Raw genomic sequence first — 8,069 nt, forward strand, 5'->3', positions numbered from 1 at the left:
AAAACATCTATCTTTCTTGATTAAAGTTTCTGTCTTTCTTGATTGTTGTTGGCTCGAATCACCCGTCTCACTATTTTTCATCGAACCGAGACTGAAATCGGATCGTTATGGGACCTATCATTTGGTATCAGAGCTTGGTACTCGAATTTGGGATTCAACAATCTTCAAATTCATCCTAAAAATCTGATTTTTGTTTTAAAAGTTTTGAAACTTTTAGGGTTTTTGATTTTATTCAACTTTTTTTCAAAAATCTTGATTTTAGCTGGTTTAATTTGTTTGTTTGTTGATTGGGATTGTTACTTGTGAGATTAAACAGTTTTAGAAAGTTTTAGAGTGAATTTTCATATCATTTAGAGGGATTTCGGTTTATATCAGATTTTGCTTTTGACGAGTTTTTGAGGTTTTAATCAAGATCTGGGCATTTTCTTGAAGATCCAGCGTTTTTATCTTTCCGGTGAATTTTCCGGTATATTTTGCACTTTTACGGCGAATTTAATTTTTCCGGCAACTTTAAATCTTGAACGCGAGTTCGAGTTCTCCGGCGTATTTGGTAAATACGCCGGTAAGACAACATTTTTCCAGCATCGTTACTCTGACGTTTTTATTTCAAAGAAAGAAGTAGAAATAGAATAGCTTTCAGGTTGGTTGTTCATTATCTTCTGACCGGCGACTTTAAACTCGGTCTTGCGTTTTTAGGTTGAGAAAGAGAGAGAGGGTAAGAGTGAAACACGCTTTAGGGATTTTGTTTTCAGCTTAAACACCACCTTTCACCATCACACCACCTTCGCCACCCATCACAATCATCATACACTGTTCCGTTTAACCACCACCTCAGACGATCCATCGCCGCAACACAACTCCGACCAGCATCAACGTACAACAATCACCAACCACCTCACTCGCATCATCATAGCTGTTAAACATCAGACCACCGTACACCAACCACCACAACCGTTCTAAACACCACCTTCTTCATTCGAGACTACACCTCCACTATACATCACCGCAACATCACCACCATCTCATCGGTTCACCACCACCTCAAAACCTTAACTTGCTGATAGTGTGGTGTGGTTTTAGGACAGAGAGAGATAGAGAGGCATATATCGTAGAGGGTGATTGGCTGATATGTTTTTGGATATTAGAGCATTCACATCCATTCCACCATATTTTCACCCTAAATTACACTAAAAACACTACATTTTCTCTCTCCTTTTCAATTAAATAATATTTTTTTATACTTTTATCATTACATTTTCTCTCTCCTTCACTCACAACCACTTTCAAAATGTATTAAAGTTTATAGGGGGTGAACAGTGTCCCCCCAAATATACAGATGAACAGTAACATTTTCTCTCTTTTCCACTCACAACCACTTTTTATACTTTTTATATTATAAAAACTCCACACAGAGAATTTGATGGAATGGATGTGAATGCTCTTAGGGATTAGTAGAGAGAGAAGATAGGTGAAGTCGTTGGCGGCTGGAAAATTGTTTGATATTTGGGCTTGGTGTTTAAACAAAAATGAACGACTGAGATGAGTTGATTGATTATTGATAGGTTTTACTAAAATGAAAAATAGTCAACGAAAATATTGAATAGCATTGGGAATTAAGTTTGAAAAGGTAGTGAAAGAAATTTTACATCCAAATTAATTCTCGTGGTGAAGTCCGCTTCATATTTTTATTTGTTGTTTGAATAAGACAAAAGGTGTCTTGAAGATTAAAAAAAAAACAAAAAAAAAGGAACGTTGGAGCATTGTGATAGAATTTCAACTAACTATTATTGAAGTTCCATTTTTTTAACTTTTATTATTCTTGATAAAAAGTTTGGACAGTTTGAAGCATTGTGGGCCGGGTTTTAAAATTTTTATTTGTAGACCCTATAATTTTGATCAGTTTCGGGTCGGGTCTTAAAAAATTCATTCTTGGGCCTAGATTTTTTTATCAGTTTTGGCCGGGTATCCATAGTTTACTTTTGGGCCTTTTTTTATAAAAAAAAAATTAACTTGTGTTGGCAAAATTTTACCAGTCAGGTTTTTCAAATTTATTTGGGCCAAGTACTATTAAAATTTGGAGCCGACACGGGGTTATTTTCAAAGTAATTTGACCTGGGTTTTGAGTTGATACAGATATTTTTGGGGTTTTAATTAAAAAAAATGTTTCAAAATCAGTTAACTCGCATTGCACAAGTTGAATATGAAACAGTAACCGCAACCCGACCTCCAAAGTTGAAAGGATCAGCCAATTTCAGTAGTTGGAAGAACCAAATCAAATCATTCTTTGAGTATACGAACTATGCTCAATGGATCTCTGTTACTGTCGGACCTCATGTCCCAATGACAGTTCGTGATGATATTCGTGTAATCAACAATGATCCCTTGACCTTTACCGAGGAAGATAAGACATTGATCCAACGTGACCGTCGGGCTCACGCTACTCTGACAATGGCCTTATCAACTAATGATTGCAACATGTTTGAGGAATACACTACCGCACATGAACTCTGGTTGGCTCTACTTGACTGCTATGAAGGGAACAGAGAAATGCTTCAGAAAAAGAGAGACATGGTCCAAAAGGAATATGACATGTTTTGCGGTGTTCGCGGGGAAAGCTTATCAGGTTACGTCAGCCGATTTTTAAACATGAAGGCAAAAATGAAAAACGCTGGTAATCCCATCACCAACCGCGCTGCAATCAGTAAACTTTTGAACTCATTTCCAAAAGAGTGGAACTTAAAATGTACGAAAATTAAACAAAGCTTCTTAAACAACTGGAATCCAATCACGTTATCAGATGTGATCGATGCTCTAGAATCTTTCGAAAGAGATCAAGCCGAACATCCTCATAAATCTGTCCAATCTGCTGATGCGCACAAGAACATGACATCTGTACCCCCAACAACCTCCAACGACTCTAGCTCACAATCTGCAAACGCGTCAAACTTCAACAATGCTTCCACAAACTCTGAAAAGGCTCCACAATGTGATGAAAAGAATACTGTTGTCAATGATGCTCAAGCTGTGAAGGAGGAAGAAGGGAGCAGTACAACAAGTGAAAAGATATAAGTAAAGATTCCTGATGAGGCGACGAAAATGGAATCCAACAAAGAAAGGGATGAGGAAGACTTGGCAAACAGCATTCCTTACGAGTTTAAAGTCAAATTATGTTCCCAACCATGTGTGAACGTCGTGGCACATTACAAATCCCTCAACCGTGACCTAATTAGAGACAAAGAAAAAGTTTTGCAATTTAACAAAGAATTGAAAGAAAATGAAGCTGCATATCAGAGAAAGTTGAATTCGACTTTAGCTGAAATGCAGACTTTAAAGGAATTTGTTTTCAGAAAAGATTTTGTCATAAACGACTTAACTGAAAGATTAGAAAAATCTCAAAATGAAAACAATAGATTGCAAATCATAATTGATAAATGGAACGTCAGTAAAAAGGCACTGGTTGACATTAAAAATTGCCAACGACCGACATATGTGAAGGATGGGATTGGGTACAAGGACAAGCTCGGAAACGAAAGAAAACTCTTCTTTCCGCCACATAGAAAAAACTATGTACCCATGCCATCTCCTCATCCTGATAATGATTTGATTGATGAAAATGATCTTATTGCTCAAAATGTTTCTTGTGAAAATGAAAAAGTTACTAACCTTTCTGATAACAATGCAGATGTGAGTGAGCGTGAAGAAGATGGATGCGATGATGACTGTGGTGGAACAAAAATAGGGATAGGTTATTCAGGAGACAGTTATTCCACTGTTAACTGGTTCGCCTGGAATTGTGATAAAGCAAACAAAACTTCCACTGTTAACTGTAATGGATATGTGCCTAAACCTAAGACCCACAACCACGATAATGTAGTGGTTGAATGTCCTGATTTGAACTCTGCCTTTTGTGATGAAAAAGTTGTGTGTGAATCTCCTGTGTTTGTTCCAGAATTGAAACAAAACAGATTCGGAAAATTCCTCACGGAGGAAATTCCAGAATTTGTTCCATCTCACACTAGTACGTCAGAGTCAGAAAAAGAGCTAAATGAAGAAAGCAGCAGCAAAGACACAAACACCACAACTTCAGACGGTAGCGAAGGAAGCTCAAGTGATGACCACGAATCAGATTTTCAGTCATACCAAGAATGGGAAAGCTAAAATGACTCGGAAACTTCAGTAACAGATACTTGTAAAACGGTTGAAGACCTTGAACCATCGAGTGTTCAAGAACCAACAACCTCAAATGACACTACAAGTCCAGTCAATCAAGATCCACTGGAAGAACACTTAGTTATTGAAGACTGCACAAGCTTAGATGATGAATCAGTGTTGAATGAAAGTCTTGGGGAGTCAAAGATTAAAAGATCATCTAAAGCTGTCGAACCTCACGTTTGTCAACATGCTGAGTCAAGCTCAAAGCAATCCCCGCCCCTAGTTGCATTACACGGAACTGCAAAGTCTCAAAAGCCATTCAAGGCTTGTTTTAGGTGTGGAAAAGAAGGTCATGTGCTCAAGCAATGCCCAGAATGACACGATCCAGACGGTAAAGGCAACCAATATTGCTTCTCTGGATCAAAAGGTAAAAATCACACATCTTTGAAAGATCAGATGAAAAACTTTCAATCCAGATCTCCACATGTGAAGCCGGTTTCACATGATTCAAAGATGAAAAGGACCAACACATCAAAACCTCAATATTTCCCACCGGGTCTTAAACATGAGATTGTTTCAAACTTTAAATCTTTTACAAACAAAATTTTTAAACCAACACAAGTTTAAAAGAAATCAATGAGGGAAAAGATTTGGCATATCGGGAGGTTTATTATTTTGATGAAAGGGGACAACCCAAGACTACGATGGCTTGGGTTCCACTCTCTAACTGAATTGCTTATGAGTGTAGGAACATCCAAGGAGGACTGTTAGTAACACCGGTTATTATCAGTGGTTGTTCTAGATACAAGTTGGGGAAAATCACAGGTTTGGTTATGGTATCTAACCTGGTTGCACACTTAACTGCACTGTAACACATTCATTTTCTTGTTGACATATGCTTTTGTGTGCCTGATGTGGAAGACTATATTTTGTAAATACATGTTTTATAATTTTTAATTTTTCAGTAATTGATTGTACATAAATAACATTTTAGGGGGAGTACTAAAATACTTCCTAGACCATGAGATGTGATTATTGCAAAATAATCATGATCTTATATGAGAAATGATAGGAACTAACTTGATTATATCTTCGCATGAATAGGATCTGATGGAGGATACGGCTCCAAGTTAACGATATGTCGGTAGGTTCAGCATTTCAGACAAGTAAACTGCATCTTTGTAACGCCCCAGAATTTAATTATATGTGTTTATATATATATATATATACATTGCTATAGTATGTCATAAGATATAACTAGGAAATGAACCTAGTTAGAATGTGAGTTAGGATTTTAACTAAAAAGAATAAGTGCTGGCCATTTAAAAATAAGTGTGTATACTTGAGGGGTGGAATGGGTAAAAATGAAAGATAGGTTTTTTTAAACACTGGAAAACACACAACACACCCACATATGCGTGTGTTGGGTCGCCAGGAACAAGAAAGAGAGAAGAACTCCCCTCATCTTCACAAAGTTAGCAAATTGAAGCCCTAATTATGGCCATAACCCTTGCATGTTAATGGATTCTTGATCATCTAGTCCTAACAAAGCTCAAGGTAACAAGAATTTTATGTTTTGGTAATCTTGGATAATTGGGGTTTCAAGAAATCCTAGGGTCTAGATGAAATTAGTAGGATAATGAGTTAGAATCACCATTTGGAATATGATAAATCCTTGAAGAATGTTAAATTTGGTGTTTAAAGAGAAAACCCACTTAGATCAAGATGATGGTTCTATGTAATATGAAATCTTGTTGTAAAAATTGGTATAAAAATGTTGTATGATGATGTTCTTGCTTAATTTCGATATGGGGAATTGAATTAGAATGAAGGTTATATGAGATGTTGAGTGAAATTGATGTTATTAGAGTTATTAATATGAATGGGTTAATTGGGCATAAAATAGTTGTACATTATGCTTAATTATTAGTATGCACGCCAAGTGTTTGTCAAAATGCTCGAATGAATTAATCATAGGATTTACAATGTTGAATGGTTAGAATAGAGAATCGGTTGTTTGTTAATGAAAGTATGTTGATATTGGAATGAAAAGAATGACATGAACCTAAAGCATGTGATTTTTGGATATAGGGATTAAAGAAGAAAGCTCGAGTCACTCCGGATCACATACAAACAACAACAAAGGTAAGTTCTTCGCTTACAAAATATTATTAGCATGTAACAATGTGATGCGTCGTTCTTTTGTCAAAGTTGCATAATTGTAATGAGCTTAATGTAAGTCTATACATGATATGGATATGGGTCGAATAAGCAAGAAAGGATGTTGTGCTAAGTTGAGGAGTTCATGTTCGAATGACGGTTGAAAAAGAGTTTATTGTAGTTCGACTAATAACTAGAGGTTGTATGAATTATCTAATTGAAATGTCTATTTGGTTGGTTGTATGTAGGTAAAGCTACTTGATGGATGGCATGGTTGGACCGAACACACTTGTGATGCACGCTTCCGCGAAGTCTCTAGTCATGGTCTAAACTTTTGTTAAAGGTTTTCTTTCGTTAAAAACGGGTCTTTTGTATGTAAGTTAACCCGGAAGTAGTTAGATGTCGAACTTATAGTCAAGAACTTGGTTATATTTTGTGAAACGTTTGGGGTTCAAAACTTGTTCATAACTATATAGTTGGTTAATGCAAAAATTTACTTATGAATTATTCGACCCGTTTACTATTTTGTCAAATGCAAGTTCGTTAGTGTCTCTTTAAGTTTTAGACCTTACAAGTTGGTATCAGAACCAAGGTTTGAGAGATTCGAGTAAGTGATGGTGCTCGAACTGAAACCGAAAGCTCTTGTGAAGGCGTGTTCGTTCCAAAGCGCCACGCGAGTAAGTATTTTAAGAATTTCATGTTCTTAGTTAGAAACGGGAATGGGTTATGGTTTAGTTATTAGTATATCCTGGTTTTGGATGATAATGGGTGCTATGGAAGGTTACGGGACTGCCCAAGACCATTTCGGATTGGAAAAAGAGGCTGAGAATGAAGGTTTTTGATTAAACAGCGATTGCAGGCCAGAAGCACCGTCGACGACGGCCCTTTTGGGCGTCGGCGACGCACCTGGAGGCTCCGACGGCTTAACTCCCTGCCTACGGAGAAATTTTAGTGACGCTCATTTTTTAGCACCGTCGCCAACGCAGCCTTGTGCCGTCGGCGACGCCCTCTCCTGAACTGTTTTGCTGATTTGTTTTGTTTATGATTCCGAGGTTTCCAAACCCATTCCAAACGCTTGTTAAACTTTAAGAACACCTCAAATTCTCTATGAAATTTAAATTACCAATAGTTATCATGCTTTAATAAGGAATGTGTAAAAGAACGGGACGTTACATACACGAATGAATGAAGTAAGAAGTGTATCTAGAATGTTTGTATAGAAAAGTTGGATGAAATTGCGACTTACGAGAATGAATTAATAATTATGATTGAAGTATAGAAAGACTGGGGAAAATGAATGTAATGATGTTTAACATGAATGTTCAATTGTAGATGGCAAGTGGAGGAAACACGGATACTACCGAACGTATAACTCGAAACGAGTTAAACAAGATGATTTCGGATGAAGTAACGAAGGCGTTTGATGCAAACATGTCAAAGCTAGCACAAGAAGTGGAGGGCCAAGTACTAAGTACGGTGGAGAATATGATCACGAGTAATGTGGATGAATTGAAGGAAATAATAACCGGGATTCAAAGCAAGAAGGAAGCAAGACGGTGCACCTACAAGGATTTTATGGCATGTAAGCCTACAACTTATAATGGGGAAATTGATCCCATCGAATGTCAAAGATGGATAGCTAACATGGAAGGGGTGTTCATTCGGAGTCATTGTGACAAGGAAGATCAAGTCATGTTTGCCACGGGGCAACTATTACGAAGGGCTAAAGATTGGTGGGACTCGTATAGCAAGGAGAT

General features: G+C 37.1%; 1 long non-coding RNA gene across 1 annotated transcript; it reads left to right on the plus strand.

Moving 5' to 3' along the window:
- The first annotated feature begins 5,574 nt into the window (after positions 1-5,574).
- Positions 5,575-6,845, plus strand: LOC110905368. The gene is made up of 3 exons (XR_002573057.2): positions 5,575-5,709; positions 6,244-6,297; positions 6,561-6,845. It is a non-coding gene; the product is annotated as an uncharacterized LOC110905368 (long non-coding RNA).
- Positions 6,846-8,069: the final 1,224 nt, after the last annotated feature.

The sequence above is a fragment of the Helianthus annuus genome, chromosome 11, assembly GCF_002127325.2.
Source record: "Helianthus annuus cultivar XRQ/B chromosome 11, HanXRQr2.0-SUNRISE, whole genome shotgun sequence".
Classification (NCBI taxonomy): Eukaryota; Viridiplantae; Streptophyta; class Magnoliopsida; order Asterales; family Asteraceae; genus Helianthus; species Helianthus annuus.